This window comes from Canis lupus, chromosome 1, assembly GCF_003254725.2.
Source record: "Canis lupus dingo isolate Sandy chromosome 1, ASM325472v2, whole genome shotgun sequence".
In the NCBI taxonomy this organism is placed as follows: domain Eukaryota; kingdom Metazoa; phylum Chordata; class Mammalia; order Carnivora; family Canidae; genus Canis; species Canis lupus.
This window is the reverse complement of record NC_064243.1, coordinates 121,396,886-121,417,166: the sequence shown is the minus strand read 5'-3', so window position 1 is coordinate 121,417,166 and position 20,281 is coordinate 121,396,886. Positions and strand designations below refer to the sequence as shown.

General features: G+C 56.0%; 1 protein-coding gene across 8 annotated transcripts in view; it reads left to right on the top strand.

Moving 5' to 3' along the window:
- Positions 1 to 20,281, top strand: part of ZNF536 (zinc finger protein 536) — a 430,736-nt gene that overhangs the window by 113,090 nt on the left and 297,365 nt on the right. For 7 of the 8 annotated variants that reach the window (XM_025425268.3, XM_025425264.3, XM_035710203.2 and 4 more), the window contains one exon: positions 1,118 to 1,234. The gene's annotated coding sequence lies outside the window, so the exon portion shown is untranslated. Of the gene's footprint in view, positions 1 to 1,117; positions 1,235 to 1,631; positions 1,905 to 20,281 lie in introns of those variants that run through there. The other variant, XR_003127147.3, reaches the window with a different exon arrangement.

Below are 20,281 nucleotides of genomic sequence, written 5' to 3'. Positions count from 1 at the left end.
GAATCCTTGGAACCCTGTCAGCGTTGCTTCCAGTATATGGTTTCAAAGAATGTACTTTTTGGACAATATCTAGTTACTGGGTAGTGAATTAATAGAGTTAAGGCTCTGATGCAATTCACATATAGGTCAATTACATGCGCCAACATCTGCTCTGTCACTATCATTTGCATATAGCATTCATATGTTAATGATGCCTCTTTTAACTCAAGTAATATATTTAAAAAACAAGATTTGCATATCAGTTTGGATCAGTATATTACAAGCAATTTATCATTTTCTCCTTCTTGTTATGATTTTAAGAACAATATCTTGAGTGATGGCTGCTATATTTGAGCACGGCTCTGATTTATACAAGAAACCCTTCAGTGGGAAAGCTTCCATTCTAAAGCTGCTTAAAGCCTTATAAATCAATAATGACACAGATGGACTGGTGATAATCTATTTAGAATGCCTGATAGCAAATATTGTTGTACAGATGATTAGAGTGGTAACTGTTTTAGCAGAAAGCCTCGCCTCTCTTTGTAAATGGTAAGTTTGAACCAAAAAAAAAAAAAAGAAAAAAAAAAAGAAAAAAAAAAAAAAGTGCTCTCGCACGCAGGCAGACTTGGTGTCAGGAAATCTCCGCGCCGGGGTCTGGATTGCAAAGGGGAGAACATGGGGGAAGAACAAAGGGACTTCCCGCGCTCCTGCCAATATAATCATATCAATCCCTGTTTCTTTAACAAAACAGGACCTCTTAATGGAATTGTGTCTTCAGGTGTAAATAGCATTAAAAGCTGCCTCTCCTCTCCTCCTTGCCCTGATACAGCGCGAGGAGTGGGGAAAATAAAGTGGAGGTTGTCAGAAGTGGCAGCTGCTTGGAATCCTGATAAATATAAGCTTTTATTGATCTGATGAAAATGAAAGATCCCAGTGCTAGGCAGTATTTAGCTTCTTGTCTACAGCACGTCACCGGTGGCCTTGCATTGGGATAGATTTTCATTCTCCTACACCGGATTTGATTTCATCTTTAACCTTTTCAGTTGAATTTCCTTGACCTCTGCATATTGCTGTGATTTGGTGAATTTGTTACATTTCACTTTACATCATTTCTTTCTCTATTTTCCTTTTGTGATAGGGGAGCCGGGACGCCCCTCTGGCGATCTGTCAGTGCCTGGATCAGCTGCATCCTTTCTGGGGTATTTTGTTACCAGACTGACAGTCCTTAAGACAAGTATGCAGTTAAGCTGCTAAGGTAAGTCTTAACGATATTAGAACTCTTTGCCCTGGACGCACATCATTCCCTCCTGCCTTGTGGAGTCGGCCTAACACAGATCCCAACCAAAGGGCCCTTGGTTTTGTCCTCCTGGCCCGGGGGGTGGGGGTGGGGGGTCCTCCCAGCCTCGCCCATCACCTGCCACCTGGGCAGGACGGTCCACCTGTCCGGAGGCTCTGGGTGAGAGGCGGCGGCTGCTGGTGGCGGTGGCTGGCGGCTGGCCTGGCGGGACCTTTCCCCGCGGGGCGGGGGGCGGCCTTCCTTGGTGGTTTGGGTGTGTCTGGGGATGGGTAGGGAGGGGGGGGGGACAAAGGAATCGGGGAGCGGGGGTAAGAAAAGGTGACTTCCCCCTCCGTGGCTTAATTCCCTTCTCAAGTTTTCTTCTGGGATAAATCGGAGGCTTCCGTTCGCAATCCTGAGGTGCCGCTAACCTATTCCGGTTCCGAGAAAGGGCTGCTGTTATTCTGAGCAGTTTTGATACAACCAAATCAAAGTGAAGATTTGAAATAGCTTTTCTGAAAGCCCGGGCTGAAGTCATAAATTATTCCGCACCATGATTCCTTCTGATAGTAAAACCATACCTCCTCGGCCTGACATCGCGGCTGAAATGTGGAAAAGTGAAAGTTAAAAATAAAATGAAACATTTAAATCTCGGCTGTTGAGAACCTCCGATAGACGGCGAGGCCAGTCGATAAAGGCCCCTCTCGATTAGGCTCCTCCCGTTGCCATCCGCTCCGGTTTATTAGCCGTTGCACAGGTGCGGGGCGGGACCAGGAGCCGGGCCGGGAGGACGTGGGGTGCCGCGGCGTGCTTGGTGCCGGGCGTGGGCGGCGGGGCCCCTGCCTCGCGTGGTCTCGTAGGAGAAAACATGTGCAGCACCAGGGTTGGAAGTTTTCCCTGTTTTTTTTTTTTTTCCTCCCCCCTTTATTTGAGTTAGAAAGTGTTGATTTCACACCGTGGAGAGTGTTTCCCGTCAGCGTCGCGGGGAAGGGGGGTGCCCCGAGCTGAGAGGTGGTGGCTGCGGTCAGGCGGGGACCTCAGCGGGGCCCGGGGTCCCCTCCAGCCCCGGGTGGGTGGGTGCGGGGGTGCGGGGGTGCAGGGCCGACGGCTCCCGGGCCCTGGGCCTGCAGACTGAGCCGTTTGGCTAGTTCCCTCCCCAGCATATCACAGGCAGAGCAATTTTTGGTTCCAGAGCCGTTTGGTTGGGAAAACAAGCCTGCGATTGCCAGTAAGGTTTGGAATCCGCCTGCCAGATAAGGGAATGTCTGTGAAGACTATTTTCCCTCTTGGGAGGCAAAACACAGATGGGGGAGTTAGGAGTCTTACAATATTTAGCTGCTACATTGATGGTAGGAATCCTGCCGCGTGGATGCTCACGGTTCCCGAGAGCCCCGCGCGCCGCCGCCGAGGGCCTCAGGCTGGGGACACGGCCGGGGCTGCTCCGCCCCGGGGAGCCCGGGCACCCGCTTCTTCTGGAGCGTTCCGCGCCCCGCGCCTCTCGAGCGGGGGCGGAGAGGCTGCAAGGGTGCCGGCCGTCGTTGCCCTCGGCCCGGCCTGGGAGTGATGGTGATGACCAGGTCGTGGGGGCCAAGCTGGAGCCGCCGCGCTGACCCGGGCTGCTGGCGCGCGTGGACACGGCCATCCTTCCGGGCCTTTCTCAGACTCCGTAGAGAACAGGCCATGCGCCAGCCTCAGCGGGGTTTCTGCCTTGGGAGCAGGCCCTGGGCCTCCTGGAAGGGCAGGAACAACGACATTCTTGGGGTTGGCCGCGAGGAGGCGGGGGGCTTTCCTGCGTGCGCAGTGCAAGTGTGGCAGCGACTTTAGGGTCCTGCATGTGAACCGGAAGAAGGATGCGCAACCTTATACCCAAGAGGAAATTCTGGGCCCTGGAGACCAGGAAGGAGGACGGGTCTTGGAGACGGGGCCGCCTCCTTCCCGACTTCCAGCCTCAGCACACGGGACCCCGGGGTCCTGCTGGGCTCCTTCCCCGAGGAGCCTGGGGCCACCCCGATCCCCTCCCAGTCCTTTGACACGGACGCTCGACGCTCCAAGTGTTGTGTGAGATGCTCCACAAGCGCAGCTTTGGGACACACGGGCGGCCACACAAGCCCGAGGTGACCCATCAGCGACCGAACCTCTCACACGCGTCACAAAATGACTTCATCTCCCGCCGCGGCGTGGATTTCCGGAGGCTCCGACGGGAGGGAGGCCGCACAGAGGGTGGTAGGTCCCAGAGGCCACAGGGCTTGCCTCCCGCTGACACGGTGGCCCCAAGTGTCTCGGGATTATTTTGATCGCCGCCGCCGGGTCCCCGGCAGCTGGCTGCTGTTGTTGGTTCCATTTTCCAGGTGTGGAAACAAGCTCTGTGCCTCTTAGGTGTGTGAGTCGTGGGACCAGGAAGCCATGAGCAAGGCAACCGAGGCTGAGCTGATGCCAGATAGCGGGAAGGGCCGTGAGGAAGCTCTGCTGGTGTGGGGGCGGGTGCTGTACTTGAGCGGGGTGCGGGTTGGGATGGTTCCCCCGAGGAAGGAGCCTTGGACCAAGAGCTCTGATGGACCCTGAGCACCAGCCAGGTGAGGGTCTGCGGGAGGAGCATTCCCAGCAGAGGGACAGCAAGTGCAAAGGCCCTGTGGTTGGGGGAGAATTTGGCATGTCCAGGGGACAGATTATAGGCCAGTGAGGCCAGAGCACCGTGAGCTCGGGGGGCAGGGCAGGCGGGTGGGAGGGCCTGGGGCGTCATGGCTCTGTAGGTGGCCGCGGTGAGGGCGCCACCCATGTTGCCAGCAACTGGAGGAGGGGCCTTGAGAAGCCCACCTTGCAGGGGGCCCTGGGGGTGGGGCCAGAATTCCATAAAGGCTGTGAACCCACTCTTGGCCGCTTGGGGGGTGTCGGGGCGACATGTGCTCAGCGGGGAGTCGGGACCGTAGGCCCCGGGGTACAGGAAGGGGAGCGGCCGTCAGGGCCGCCTGGAGCTCCATGTGCCCCTCAGCCGTGGGTCGGGTGGGGTCGCAGGTGGAAGGCTCTGGGGGCTCCCTTTGGCTTGGGAGTTGGGTCCACCCGAGCTCGCGGGCACCTGCTGCGCTTGTGCGTCCTGAGCCCTGGGCTCGGCATCCTGCTGACCCCGGGGGGGTGGGGTGGGTCGGGTCACGGCCTCGCCTCATCCCCGGCGTGCCGTGGACCCCGAACCCAGGCTGCCAGGAGACTTTGCCATCTGATCTGCCTTAGTTTCCCAAGTCGGAGACCCAGGCCCCCCTGGGGCACACGGGCGGCCCCTTGGCTGGGTGGCCCCGGGCCGTACTGTGTGCGTGGCGGCTCCTGCGGCGGCCGGCAGGGGTCGGCGGTCATCCAGGGTGGGTGGCCCGGCCCCCGGCACCCGGCCCCCGTGCAGCCTGTAACCGTTAGGGCAGATGGCACCTTGGCTTTGAGCGCCCGTGTGGACGCGGACCACCTGCACGCCGCTTCCACACGTCCTGGGAGGCAGGGCTTGCCGAGCCCGAGGCCTGCCTGGCTGCGCCGTCGGCCGACGCTGGGGACACAGCACCGCCGTGGGGCCCTGACACCAGCACGGGGGCCGGGGCTGCCCCTCAGGTGTTCTGATAGGGCCCATTTCAGGACTTCAGGCCTCAGGAGGTGCTGACGGCAGCTCAGCCAGGGCAGGGCTGGGGCTGTGCCCCCGAGTGGGCTCCCGAGGCCGGGGATCCCTAGGGGACCCCTAGGCAGGCCGTGGCGTGGCCTCTTTGTCCTGGACGGGCCTCGCTCCAACCCCAGGGCAGGGTCTAGGTGGTGAATGCACGACCCCGGGTGTGGACGGAGCGGGCTGGGGAGCGTGGAGCCTCAGCTCTGGTCATTGCAGCCACCTGGGGGTCTGCGCAGACGTCTTTCCGGGTCTTCATACTTTTTAAGGGAAGAAAAGTTTTTAAAAAAAAAATCCAGTTTTTTTTTTTTTTTTTTTTTAATATGAACAACTAATGTAAGTTTTAACAACCTTTCAGCCAATGCCGGGGTCTGCAGGCTTGCGGCCTGGGCGGAGCTGCGGCCTGCACCCAGCTCTGAGCACAGTGGGTGCAAGCACGCGTGGCCTGCCCCCGCCCCCCCAGGCTGCCCGCGGGACAGTCCAGGCTCGGGGCAGGCATGGTGTGCAGGGAACCCGGCCCTCGCAGGCCCCGTCCCGTCTTGGTTCTGGTGCTCCCTTACTGCGGGGACGGGGGCGGTTCCTGGCTGCGCGGGGTCGTTGGGCCCAGAGGAGCAGCCGGGGGGTGGGGGGGTGGGATGCCCCTCTGCCAGCCTCTGCATCCCATCCGCGTCCGCCGACCCCTGAGCTATGGGGTGCCCACTGCATCTGATACGGGGACGCGGTGATGGGCGAGGTCGATTCCTGCCTCCCGGGGGGAGCGGTGGTAGGACCCCGCTCCCTTCCTCCTCACTGTTGGGGTGCAAGGCCCCGGCCTGCTGAGCCTTGATGGGTCTGTGTGAGCCCGCTGCCCCGCCTCTGCTCCCCTGTGTTTGCGGAGGGGCAGTCCTGACCCGCACCCGCTTGCTGGGAGCGCCGGGCTGCAGCTGGCCGCGGGTGGCCGGCGTCGGCCCTGGCATGAGGGGAAGGACAAGGTGCTTCCTGCCCTGGGAGGCCAGCTGGCGGGCAGGCTGCTCAGCCACCCGTCGCCTGTCCCTCCCGCAGATGTGCCCCGTGTCCTCGCCGGGGAGGCGAGCGGGTCTGCGGAGAGGGCGCGGACCCCCACCCAGCCGCCAGGCTCCTGTCAGGGCGCCGGGCGCCCAGCCTCCCTGGGGTGCGCGAGGGGGAGCGGGGGCGGGTCCGGCCTCACTTCCTGTTGGCCCCTGCCCGGCTCCCTTCATCCCGTCCACATGCAACATGGGGTTTGTGTGTGTGTAATATTATTTGTTTTTATTTCTGTAATCCCTTTATTGTTTGCACAACTGCTGTCAGACTGTTGCCTGAAAGTATCACAGGATAATTGCAGAACGCCTGCATAAGTAATTTCTTATGAAATCGGGCCTTGTCTGCATATAAAATTGTTTTTCGTTGCTGCATACATGGACTTCATTATATGGAGGCTGTTTACCGGGCTCGCACCTTCCCCACAGGCCACAGAGACGGGAGGGCCTGACACTGGCAAATAATGAAATACTATCTTTATTCTTTTTCGGTCAGACGACATTTCTGGAGGGCGGCCGCCGGGCCCGACGTGGTCAGGGGAGCCTGGCCCCTGAAGGAGCAGAGGCTGCCGGTCAGGTGGGGGAGGCCGGGACCAGGTGGGGGAGGCTGGGGTCAGGTTGGGTAGGCTGGGGCCAGGTGTGGGAGGCTGGGGGACCAGGTGGGGGAGGCTGCAGGTCAGGTGGGGGAGGCTGCAGGTCAGGTAGGGGAGGCTGCAGGTCAGGTGGGGGAGGCTGCAGGTCAGGTGGGGGAGGCTAGGGGTCAGATGGGGGAGGCTAAGGGTCAGATAGAGGAAGCTGGGACCATGTAGGGGAGGCTGGGGTCAGGTGGGAGGCTAGGGATCAGATGGAGCAGGCTGGGATCAGGTGGGAGGCTAGGGGTCAGATGGAGGAGGCTGGGATCAGGTAGAAGGCTAGGGGTCAGATGGAGGAGGCTGTGGGCCAGGTGTGGGAGGCTGGAGGACCAGGTTGGGGAGGCTGCAGGTCAGGTGGGGGAGGCTGCAGGTCAGGTGGGGGAGGCTAGGGGTCAGATGGAGGAGGCTGGGATCAGGTGGGGGAGGCTGGGGTCAGGTGGGGGAGGATAGGGGTCAGATGGAGGAGGCTTCGGGTCAGGTAGGGGAGGCTGGGACCAGGTGGGGGAGGCTGGGGACCAGGTAGGGGAGGCTAGGTGTCAGGTGGGGGAGGCTAGGGGTCAGATGGAGGAGGCTGAGACCAGGTGAAGGAGGCTGGGGGTCAGATGGGGGAAGCTGGGGGTCAGGTAGGGGAGGCTGGGGGCCAGGTAGTGGAGGCTGGGGGTCAGATGGAGGAGGCTAGGGACCAAGAGGGGGAGGCTGGGGACCAGGTAGGGGGCTGGCTGTCGGGGGGGGGAGGCTAGGGGTCAGATGGAGGAGGCTGAGACCAGGTGAAGGAGGCTGGGGGTCAGATGGGGGAAGCTGGGGGTCAGGTAGGGGAGGCTGGGGGCCAGGTAGTGGAGGCTGGGGGTCAGATGGAGGAGGCTAGGGACCAAGAGGGGGAGGCTGGGGACCAGGTAGGGGGCTGGCTGTCGGCGGGGGGAGGCTAGGGGTCAGATGGAGGAGGCTGCAGGCCAGGTGGGGCCTCACCCCAGCCTCCCCAACCTCCCTGGCCTCCCTGGCCTCTCTGGCCTCAGGGCAAGGCAGGCCAGCGGCTAATCCCGAGCGCGGACCCGGCGGCTCTTCCGCCCGCATTTCTGTGATATTAATGGTGTGTGGTAGTGAAAGAAATGTGTTTTATTCTCGAGTCTAACCCTGCTGTTATCAAAGTAACTTCCAGCTTATTAGCGACAAAGGACTTTTCTCCTCTCGGCTGCCCTGTTCGCCAGGGCTTCCTGAATTAAACTGCTGCTTCCTGTCCTTGATATGCACGACCACATCTGGGCAGCCCGATCCCAGCCCCGCTGCCTAATAACAATCACCTTCCCCTTCAGTGTCTGTTGATTGTTTCTAATTCTCTCTGACAGATAGTGCCTGACAACTCGCCGGCTCTTCCCTCCCTCCGTGACCTGGAGTTACTCACAGCACTTATAGAGTCTGTCATTTTTAATATTTGATTTCATTTTAAGTTATGTGTTTTACTGAGAAGATGAAACCAAAAAAAAAAGGGGACTTGTAATGGAACATAAATTTAACCCTTCTTGCCACCCGGCACCAGCCCGAGCCAGACTCCCCTGCGTCTGGGTGCTGGTTTCTCCCTCCACGCAGTTGTGCTGCTGGGGCTGCTCGGGCTGCTGGGGCTACTGGGGCTGCTGGGGCTATTGAGGCTGCTGGGGCTGCTGGGGCCATTGGGGCTGCTGGGGTTATTGGGGCTGCTGGGGCCACTGGGGCTATTGGGGCTGCTGGGGTTATTGGGGCTGCTGGGGTTACTGGGGCTGCTGGGGCTGCCAGAGCTGTTGGGGCTATTGGGGCTGCTGGGGCCATTGAGGCTGCTGGGGCTGGTGAGGCTGCTGGGGCCACTGGGGCCATTGGGGTTGCTGGGACTGGTGGGGCTTCTGGGGCCACTGGGGCTTTTGGGACTGGTGGGGCTGCTGGGGCTGCTGCTTCTCTCCTCTCCTCTCCTCTTCCTCCTTTCTCTCTTTCCATCTGGCTTTCTTTCTTTCATTTCTGGAAACAAAAGCTTCGTGTCACATTCTTTCCCTTTAAGGGCGCTGGGCTGGTTTGCGGGGCGACTCACGGCTCTTTCTGCTTTGCAACCAGGTTGTACCTGAAGGACCTTCCGGGGGCTCCGCGCAGGTGAGGGAGTCAGGGCCGAGGCCTGGAGGAGTCTGAGTGCCCAGCTTCCATCCAGGTGTCGCAACGAGCGTGTGATCCTTCTTCTCGGAGATGCTCCCCCTGTGTGAGCTGGCCGCGGGGAAAGGCCGCACGTCCTGGGCCCGAGTGGGGCCTTCCCACGAGCGGGGACCAGGCAGGCTGGGCGTTTCCGTGTGCCACGTCCCTCGGCATGTGCCCCGGCATCTGCCTCGCGGGGCCGGCGTCCCCCGGGCGGGGCGGGCGTCCCACGTCACTCCAGGGGCCACTCCGCCATGACTCTGCCTTTGTTTGCCCCCAGACAAAGGCTCCTGTGTCCCCTTTGGCCCTTCAGAGGTTGAGAGCTGCGAGGCCGTGCATTAGGTCAGCTTTGCAAATAGACACCACGGAGCTGAGGAGAGAGGCGCATGGACCCACGGCGCCTCCCCTGTGCGGCTGGCCTGGCCTGGATGTGCGTCCGCCCCAAGCAGCGGCGGTGGGTGCCTGCAGAAACGCGGGAGGAGGGACCTGGGGCGCATCTCAGTTAAAAAAGGGATCCCCCTCCTGCTGCCCCGGGGCCAGGTGGCCCCGTGACCCACGCTCGTCCCCAGCGTGTGAGCTGTCGCTGTCAGGGCCCTGCGCTTGCAGAGCCGTGGGCCGAGTGCCCCTGGGACACCTCCTGTGACACCTCCGGCTGCAGCTGTGCCTGGAGCAGAGGCGTGCCAGTCCTCGGGATGAGCCAGGCGCTTTCCTAGGGGCAGAGGGAGACGAGAACCCGCTTCCAAGCGTCCTCTGGTAGAGACCGTCTGCTGGGGGCCGGGCAACACAGGCTGGCTCCCTGGGAGGCCTCTCTGCGGGGAGCTCCGGGCTCGGCTGCCAGAGAAGCAGAGGGACTGCAGTTGGGGCTGGATCCGCTGCCCACGGCAGACATTCTAGCTGCTTCCCTGCTGTTCCGCTGCTCCGGGTCCAGGCCTTGTGGGCCAAGGGCCTGCGCGGGCCAGCCGTGTGCGACTTGTCCCAGCTCCTTCCGGGACGACTCTTTCCCTGGGGAGTGTCCGTCACCAAGCCCAACGACCCTTCCAGAGCCCCGGTTCTCCCTCCGTCCGCAGGCACCGAGGGTGAACTGAGTGGAGATGCCTCTCCTCTCCACGGTCCCAGGCCTCCCGTCACCCCTCTTCTGTAAGGGGCGAGAAAGCCACGAGCGCCCCTCTCCTGATGGCTTTGCAGCGCTGCGCGTGTGTTTTGAGACCCTCGTCTTTGTGTTTCGGGGATGCAGGTTAAAATAAAAAAGGGAGATTACGTCCTGCGCCCCAGGAAGTAAAGTGGGCGCCGTCCTTTAACGTGATGTAGGAAACAGCCGCGTAGACGATGGTGCGCGGCCTGTTAGATAAGGACAGGATGGCTTGTCTCTTCCGCTGACCCAGGTGGTCTTTACGGGGTACGGTAACGGGCCAGGTGGGAGAGAAAGAGGAAGAGGAAAGTATCTCGACCTTGCTTCCATCCTGGGCCTTCCCTGGCGTGTGTGCGTGTGCGTGTGCGCGACACAGGCGTCCGGAGAGGTTGGCAGCGACGCGATTCTCGCGGTCGGGACCGTCTCATCTCTGCCTCGCCTCCGTGACGTTGGGCTCCCCGGATCCAGGGCCATGAAGGAGAACACAGACGGAGGCCCAGGGCCACCCGCCCTTCTGCTTTTAGGACAGTCGAAACAGGATTTGAAAGAAGGTTCTGGCGTAGCCTCCAGGCCAAGGCCAATTTATGCTCTTACTCCCCCTCACGGTGGCCAGTTGGGCCACGACCAGTCACAGTCCTAGAGTCGGAGAGCTGACTTCAGCCGAAGACTTTGCTCTGGATCTTGTGCGGCAAGGGCCCCCGCCTATTCCCGGGGAGCTCTGGGTTGGCAGCTGGAGGATGCGCGTGTAGTATTGTGCGTCCCGTCCCCCATAATCCAGATTTTCCATGGAGTTCACCTGGGGAACGGCATGTTCAGTTGGGACGTGAGCCTGGACGGCCCTCAAGGGTCCTGCTTCCCCAGGAGGTGGCCTAACCAGGGTTGCCCATCAGCGTGGCCCCAACGACCGTCCCCAGGGCTCGCAGACCCCGAGCCGACCAGGATCCGCCTGCAGGGGCGTAGGGCACATCACCCTTCAGTGTAGTTTGCGCCAAGGGAAATGTGCAGAGCCCGGGCACCCGGACTGCCGCCCTCCGGAGCGCGAGGGGCGCAGACACAGGCAGCCGAAGAGCCACAGTGAGAACGTGACCAGGGCCGCCTCCGAGATGAAACAGGGAGAGGGGGCGATGCGAAGGGGACGTTGACCCACCGAGAAAGGAGCGCATCCCCGGCGCACATGGGCTCCATGCTGATGCCCCTTTAGGAAGGGGGAGTGGGACGCCCGGGGTGGCCCAGGGAGGGCGCAGGGGGAGCTGGTGCCGGGGCTGGGCCTTGGGGCCCCAGAAGATTTTCATAAATAGAGGTGAGGGGAAGGCAGGAGGGGAGCCGCTGGCGGAGGGCAGGAGTTTGTGCCAGCCGCCTTTGCAGCTGGGGTACGTGTGGCGGGGGTGCTGCGCCCTGTTCTGGGGAGGGGAGGTTCCAGGGGAGGCTCGGGTCACGGGGGACGGGGCTGCTCCCGAGTGCTGGAATTTCGGGTACAGGTTGGCGTGAGGGGTGCTGCGGGGAGGAGCTGCTGGGGCCGGAGGCTGGGTGCTGACCTGGGGCGGGGGGCCGTCCTGCGGCAGCATGCCTGGTATCCTTCTCTTGGCTGGGACCGGCGGTGACCTCAGAACGACAGGGGAGCACAGAGACGGCCTAGGTTTGGGGTGTCCTGACTGGACCCGGCTTGCCACGGTCCACAGGCCAGGGCCGTGAACCGTCCCCCGCGAGCTGGCCCTTTTAAAAGCAGCCACGGTAATAATAATAATCGAGAGAGGATTGCTTTCTAAGAGCCCCACACCCACATTCATCGGGGTTATACCTGCTCTTTGCACACGTGGACCCAAGGTGCACCCCCGGGGGCCAGGGGTCTGTGCCCGCGTCCAGAGCGGGCGTGAGCCCCGGGCCGTTGGCGGGTTCATCAGCTCTGCTGCTTATACTTCGATTTCAAGAGTAAAATGTTAGTTTGTTCAGCTCTCTGCCTTGTGCCTTGATCACAGTGTGAAAGTGTTGGCCCAGCTTAGCTTCCTGGTCAGAGGGTCAAGACCCATGGCTTTTAAACATGCTTATGTGAAACCCAAACATTTGTGACCACTGGTGATCTTGGAATCGAGGCACAACTTATGAAACGAGCACGTAATGATCTTGTTTATTCGGGGTATAAATAGAGTTCATGCATTTAAAAATTTTTCTTCCTGATAAGGACTTCAGCCAGCATTGCTTCTCCCGATGTCTCTCTCTCTCTCTCTCTCTCTCCCTTGTCTCTTCCTCCCTCTATTTCTTTGTCCTCGCCTTTCAAAAGGGAGGGATTTGCGAGGGCTGCTGGGGCCCCTCCTGGAAGAGGCAGGGCCACCCGTGGGTCTTGTCCTTGGAGCACTCCCTGCTTCCCATGCAGCTTTGGTGGGGTGGGGAGGGAATGCGTGGCCAGGGAGGAGGGCCTGGGGCACGTGGACATGTCCTTGCCACCTCCACGGCCCCGCGGAGGGGCTACGGAGACACAGCGGCCTCTGACAGCCCAGCTGGGGACCAGAGCCAGCAGAGCAAGGCCACCTGTGGATGAGACCTTCCAGGCCCTTCCGAGGCAGTGGGGGGGCAGAGTTTATGCAGAGAACGACCCCTTGAGTCTTGGCCACACACTTTCATCATTCAGACAGTTCTTTGGTTTTTAAAAAAGATTTTATTTATTTACTTATTTGAGAGAAAGAAAGAGTGAGCACAAGCGGAGGGGCGGGGGAGGAGCAGAGGGAGAGGGACAAGCCGACTCCCTGCTGAGCGCAGAGCCTGATGCAGGGATCCATCCCAGGACGGTGAGATCATGGCCTGAGCTGAAATCAAGAGTCAGACGCTCAACTGATGGAGCCACCCAGGCGCCACTTTTTTAATTTTTACCATATCGAGTACTTAATGTAGACTTAATCTTTTGTTTTTAAAGGACACACTTCTTTTACTTAGATGTTATATTTAGATTTGTTCTAAATAATACTGTCTATGAAATCCCTGGTTTGATGTGCCAGTTATGTATTTTTCATAGCAAATACTGAAATAATTATGTAAGTGTTCATTTTTTTTTTAAAGGATTTTTTCCATGTATTTCCTAAAATCATCTTGTGTGTCTGAGTGGTCTGTGCGCAAGCCTTTGGGAATCACTGTGTGATCTCATGTCCTGCCCTCAAGATCCCTGGTTGTCATTTAACCATGTGCTGCTCTGGGCATAACTGATGCCGTCAGTGGTTGCTGGGCCATGCTTTCTGACTTTTCCCTACCAGACCGCAAGGTTTTTGAGAGTAGGCACCATGCTCTTCAGTGTCAGCCAAAGTGAGCTGGCTGATTGTCATTCTATCTGTCCATCCACCTATCTGTTCATCCATCCACTTATCCATCCACCCATCTACCCATCTGTCCATCCATCCATCCATCCATCCATCCATCCACTCATCTGTCCATCCATCTACCCACCCATCCACCCAACTGTCCATCCACTCATCCATCCATCCATCTGTCCATCCATCCACTCATCCGTCCATCCATCCACCCATCCAACCATCTGTCCATCCATCCACTCATCCATCCATCCCCATCCATTCATTCATCCATCCATCCACCCACCCGTCCATCCATCCACTCATTTATCCATCCATCCACCCACCCATCCACCCATCTGTCCATCCATCCACCCACCCATCCACCCATCTGTCCATCCATCCACCCATCCATCCACCCACCCACCCATCTGTCCATCCATCCACTCATCTATCCATCCATCTGTCCATCCACTCTTCCATCCATCCATCCATCACCCATCCACCCACCCATCTGTCCATCCACCCACCCATCCACCCACCATCCACCCATCTGTCCATCAATCCACTCATCCATCCATCCACTCATCCATCCATCCCCATCCATTCATTCATCTATCCATCCACCCACCCGTCCATCCATCCACTCATTTATCCATCCATCCACCCACCCACCCATCCACCCATCTGTCCATCCATCCACCCATCCATCCACCCATCCATCCACCCACCCACCCATCTGTCCATCCATCCACTCATTCATCTATCCATCTACCCATCTGTCCATCCATCCACTCATCCATCCATCCATGCACTCATCCATCCATCCACTCATCCATCCATCCATGCACTCATCCATCCATCCATCCACCCACCCATTCACCCATCTGTCTATCCATCCACTCATCCATCCGCTCATCCGTCCATCCATCCATCCACCCACCCATCCACCCATCTGTCCATCCATCCATCCATCCATCCATCCACCCATTCATCCACCCACCCGTCCACCCATCTGTCCATCCATCCATCCACCCACCCACCCATCCGTCCCTCCACCCATCTGTTCATCCATTCATCCATCCATCCATCTATCCTTCCATCCATCCATCCACCCACCCACCCATCCATTCACCTATCCATCCATCTTTTATCTTCTATCCATCTACCTGTCCATCTTCTACTTCTATCCATCTATCTCTCCATCACCTATTTCCTATCTATTCATCCACCCAGTCCCCCATCCCTTTCTATTTCTCCATCAACTGTGTCTATGAAGCTATCATTTGTCCATGTATCTATGAACTAATCTATCATCTACTAATTCTCCTCCCTCCCTCCTTCCTTTTTCCTGCTTGATGAGCCAGGCGCTGTCTTAGGCCCTGGGAGTATAGCAGAAAACAAAACAAAGTCTCTGCTTTTGTGTAGCAGTCACTCTCGTTGGAGGAGGCAAGCAATCAACAAGTAAACAAATAGAAGAAACTGGAAAACGATCTGTAGGGACACATGCCATGCAGAGTATAAAAACGGGGATCTGAGGCAAAGACAGCAGGCCTAGCTGAGAGAGAGAGGTCAGGGAGGTCCCTCCGGGGAGGGGACATGGACCTCTAAAGAGCCAACTTAGAGCCTGTGAGGAGGGGGCAGCTGCTGGACAGAGGCTTAGAGGCAGGGGTGGTCTTGGTGGGTCAGGTGTAGGGAGAAAATTCAGACAGAAGGTAGAGAATTTAATTCCAACTTTAACAAAGATGAGTTTTTCCATTTCTCACTTCCTAGGGGCTACAGCCCCTTTTCCACTTCTTCCCTTCTTCCTCACCTCGGAGAAGCCCCTGTGTCAAATCCCTTGTGTGGAGGCAATCCAGAAGCAGTGCCCTGTTGCTCCCCTGCAGGGTTGGAGGGCGGATGGGGAGCACACCACGAAGAGGCTACCGCTGACATGCTAATATTTCATTTTAATCTTGAGTGCCAGGTTACTTTCCAAATGAAGTGTCTCAGGCAGGGCTCTAACTTACATGAAATAAAAGAGTTTAATGCTAATTAAATATCATCTGACTACTGAAGCCATATTTATTGATGGTCTAAAAGAACATCATCGAGGTGGATGGACTTGGAACGTGTCTCGCTAGAAACGCACCCACCAGACTCGCAATTCAGGCTCCTATGGCCCCATGTGAGGCAAGGCCCGGGACGCGTGGGGGTGGGAACGTGGGGCAGCCCATCTGCTTTCTCTGTCAGGTTCGTGGATTGGCGCCTTTAATGCGTATTTGAGTCAGGAGCTCTGGGGTGTTGCCCACACAGCTCATTCTTAACCAGACCCAGGAAGGGCCCGCGGTGCGGGACCAGCCAGGCGCCAGGTGGCCGGAGTCTAGAACAGACCAGGGATGAGTGCCCCCCGACCCTGGCCCCGCCACGTCCTGCCCCGTCCTCCGCTTGCTCCTCCCTTTGTCCCGGTCCTTCCTTCTCGTCCCTCCCGTCCCGGCTGCGCCGTGGTGTCTGCCCAGGCTGAGTGGCTCTCCAGGGTTGGCGAAGTCCTCCACCACGGGCCTTGGCCCCGGGTGTGTGATCCCACACGTGCCCCCGGACCTCTGTGTCAGCCTCCTCCTACATGCGTGCCTCCAGGGTTGACAGCTTCTCCCGGCTGGGACGGGGAGCGGCGGTACCTTCTAACTGCACCCCCCCCGCCCCCCCGCAAAGAGGGCCGTGCGCGTGGGGTGCAGCGGGCTTCGTGGCCTGTCTCGGTGGAGCGTGGTGGGGGCGGCCTGGGGCGGGAAGTCCTGCTCTTGCTGCTCACCTCCAGCTCCCTTGACCGTGTTCTCCCTTTGCCCCAAAGGGCACAGGCCTGGGCTGCAGGGGCAGGAGCGTCCCCACCCACAGGCGAGCTGGGCCCCGGCCGGGGATGGACGCGGGCTCCGCGGGCTGTCCGTGGGAGCGTGGGCTGCGTCACGAGGCGTGTGCATTGCTCCAGGGAAGTCAGGGATGCGAATTTTCGCACGGAACTCGGGTCGATGTTTGCAAGTTGACAACTCGGGGGTGTTTCCCTTAAACCTCCACGTGAACGCGTGTGTTGGGATTTGGCAAGTAGGCCCCGGGAGGCTCTGGTGCGCCCCAGTTCTTGGGGCTGACCCCCCAGATCCTGCTGGGGGGGGGTGGGGTCCAAGGAGGGAGCTGCTCAAGGTGCAGGTGGTCGGGCCGGGGGGAGTTCCGGGGACCCAGAATCCTTTCTGGAAGAGCAGCCCCGCTGTGGCCCTGAGGCCTCCGTACCCGCGTGTCTGCATCCACCTATAATTAGCGCCTGAAATTTCTAAATGAACTGCCAAAGCAAGTAAATTTAGCAAACTTCTTGTGAAGTGTTACCCCACCGTCTCCCTCCAACTGTCCGCGCAGACAGCCGTACCACCTTGCTCGCCTTGGCCTTCTGCAGCTGAAGCTGCTTATGTGTGCTGTCTGGCAGCCACGCAGACATCCCATTTATGTGATCTATAATGAGTTTATTAGTGTTTCAGTGCCTCGTTGCTATTAAGTTTTATCAGTTTCAGCTTCAAGAGCACAAGGTTAAATTTTCAATAGAGTTTTCGCAAAGTTTAAGTGGGATTGTTAAAAATATGTCCAAATGGTGGAACCGTGTATTTAGTTTGAAGATATTATTTCCGCCCGCTAAAGGATTTTGATCTCTTATTTATAAATTTAACACTTTTCTGCTCACAAAGGCAGCACAGGGCTCGTGCTTTATTTTCGGAAGCCGAACGTGAACGCGTTAAGGGGAGAGGAGTCAGCTGAAGCTGATGCAGGTTGAGCCTGACCCACCGTCATCGCGTAGCCCCTCACGCTGCTCTCATGGTCTCGGGGTGCGGTTAGGACGGGCTGTTGCCTTGACCTGGTTAGTAAACATGATGAGGGAAGGGGGAACATTCGCCCACAAATTACAAAGGGGTGGGTTATGATGTTATTTTTTTCACGATACCGTAAGATAAGCAGGTTTTCCGATGAAAATAGGCGTGGACATAATTGAATATGATTTACCTGGATCCCTCCTGTAATTCTTGAGCAATTTTTTTCTTTTTCTTTTTTTTTCTTTTTCTTTTCTTTTTTTTTTAAGGAAACCAATTCAGGAGTTTCTTTGGTGGCTGTAATCAGAATAAAGTGCTTCCACTTTTAGGTTAAGAGAAAGGAAAAAAAAAAACCAGTAATAGGCTGAGCTGCTATTATGGAAAGTTTATTATTATTGGTATATAAGCTAGCTGGGGGCTTAAGCACAGAGCAGTTGGATAATTTAGCTAGCTCCTGGATCCAATTAAAAAAAATCTATGTTGTGTCCACAGTGGGGGATGGCCATAGCTGAGGAAGCACTCTGTCGTAGACAGTGACACACCTGTGGCATTCTCTCAGTTATACGCAGTTTGGGACGCAGAACACTCTAAATCCTCTCATTACTGCCTTAGAGAAGACAGACACTTCAGGCAGTTCTCCATTTATCTGAGATTACCAGTTAAACTCGTTAAAAAGCAACTATGGCTTGTTCACTCAATTGGCTGTTGGGAAGATTTCGTGTTCTTGAGCGACAGTGTGGCTTTGATTAGTGGAGTGCTATACTTTTTAGGGGAGACCTTTTCTAACTTAATTTATGACTCTGGTTGAATGGCGTCTGGGCTGGGGTATTACGTATTTCCCCAACTATTGTACCTGGTGTCAATAAAGGCGCATTTAGGGAAATCTGAAATAAAACCCCAGGGTGTTTTTGTTCTTTGGGGAAGCAATGCACCATAAACATTTTGGGCTTGAGCCAAAAGCTTTCCCTGACCGTGATTGCAAATTACTGTAGTATGTATAGATTGCTGGTGGAACACTATTTGAGGAAACCTGTATTTTATAGAATGTCACTTTTATGCACAATCCAGGCAAAAGGAGAAAAAAAAAAGAGAGAGAGAGAGAAACTAGCCAGCAGACAGTATCCTTTTGAATGAGGATATTCTGGAAAAAAAAAAATTTTTTTTTCAAAAACAAAACAAAACAAAAAAAACAAAACACCAAACCAGGCTCTCAATACAGGCTTTTTATTTAATCATTATTACATCAATCATCGATATCAATACTTAATAGCAGCCTGATAAAGTAGCCAGTAGGTGAAACAGCTATTAAAAAGTGTAAAAAAATGATGAATCAGGTGCGGGGAGGGGTATTAATGCTCTCCAATTATTTAATGATAAGCACCTATTTTTGAAAGTGTTTGTTTTTAATAATCGACCGTAATATTAGTTCGCAAAAATGTAATTGCTGCTTAATTTTGCATCTTCGTTCCTTTGTGCCGGGCACAAAGGTAGTATATTTCTGTAGTTATTGTTCGCAGCACTCCGTGTAAAAAATCACGTTCATTTCAAGAAGCTGTTATGGTATTGATTCTGGTAAAGACTTCCATTAACTGACCAATCTAAATCTCATAAGTGATGTCAGGATAGTTATGCATTTGCTTGGTTCAAGTATTCAGCCATTATGTTAGAATGCAGGCCGTGTCTGAATATGGCTGTTAAATTATTTCTAAATACCGAACCAGAACAGCTTAACAGTTCTGCAGTTTGAGACTGACACAGAAATGACAATCTGCCACCTCTTTGTTTTTTAAATATTAACGTTGTATTGGGATAGTATTTTTGGAGTAAAAACCTGTGGCACGAGAGGATAAGTGACATAAACAAAGGCAGCTGGGCTTCATGAAATAATGGAACAATAAGGCCCTTGCAGCCGCTCTCATCACTCCAGTATGTTAATTAGCATTCTGTTGTGGCCGCAACACTGAAAACATGTAATCTGTATTGGTGTACAGTACAGCTGTGAACACACATTCTTTTTTGTGAGTCCCTGGAGTTAGCCTTGCCATTGGCATATGCGTTTGGGCCAAAAGTCAAGCCATCACCACTGAAATAGCACACTATAGCAGCAAAATGTCATTTGTCTTTTCTTATTTTTTTCCTCCCCTCAATGCCACATGCTATCCAGTGATGTAATCCAGTATCACCGCATCTGTCTCCCTGCTCTGTGTTTGCAGGAGGGGGGGATCTGGGGGCGGGGGACGGGGTGGGGGGGGATGCTGGGATGCCAGCAAGCAGGAGCATTTGAAAGGCACGTGGCCCCAGAAGGGTCAGATTGAAACCTCAGTTATTCCTCCTTGCAGCGTTGGTTTGAAAAATGTACATATTTTTTAGCATGTCCATGTACAAGTATATGTATATTTTTTTAGATGCACAGATTAAGTGTCGTGGGTCAGAATCTGCTGCTCGTTTCCCTGGAGGGGGGGGGGCAGCTAACTCATAAGAGGAGACCACCTCAGCGAACTCTCCGTTGTTTATCACCTGTATCCCGATCGCGATCCTTCGAGCACGTAGTACCCGCTCGGGGTAGGGCTGCTGCTTCCCATTTCAGAGCTGAAGATACTGAGGCTGAAGCTCGATGGGAAGGTGGCCTCCCATTTGCAAGGCCTTTCTGACTGGTCATTTGAGGGGGACGGATTAGTACGGGGGAGCAGAGGCAGCTGTGGCTGGGAGCAGGAACTCTGGCCCCCAAGGGTGGGACTCCGGGGGCCCCCTCTCTGTGACCTCGCTGCTTGCACAAGGCTTGGGGCTGCGGGGACCAGCCCTGGTGGCAGCTTTGGAGACAGGAGGACAGGACGGTTGGTGCTGTCACCATAGGATCTGGACCGAGTGGCCAAAACCTGCTTGGGTTTTTTTTTACCTGATGGACTTGGGCTTGAAAAGCGAAAGTGGTTGCACGTCGATTTCCCTGTTCTCAAAGTAATTTCGCTTTCTTTGTTGTGTGTGTGTCTGTGTATCTCCCAGCGTAGGACGCACACACTCACAGGTGTACCCTTGTTCACTCAGTGCATAGCCCTTTGCAAAATAATTTTGGAATGAAAAATTACATTTCCTAGTCCTTTCAAATGTAGTCTAAATTCAGATAAGGATCATCTAGTCGTTAAAACTTTTCCTACGTTTCAGCTTGCTTCTACCCATCAGCCCCCGCCCTGCCTCTGATCAGACTGTAACGACAAAGCGATTTTTATCAAGCAACCAAACCAAACAAAAATAACCGAATCAGAAACACCCCACTTGTCTCTAAAGTAACTTTTGGATTCTTTGGGCAAAGCTTCTTGTCTCTCTCTCTGAAAAATGAGAATGAATACTTA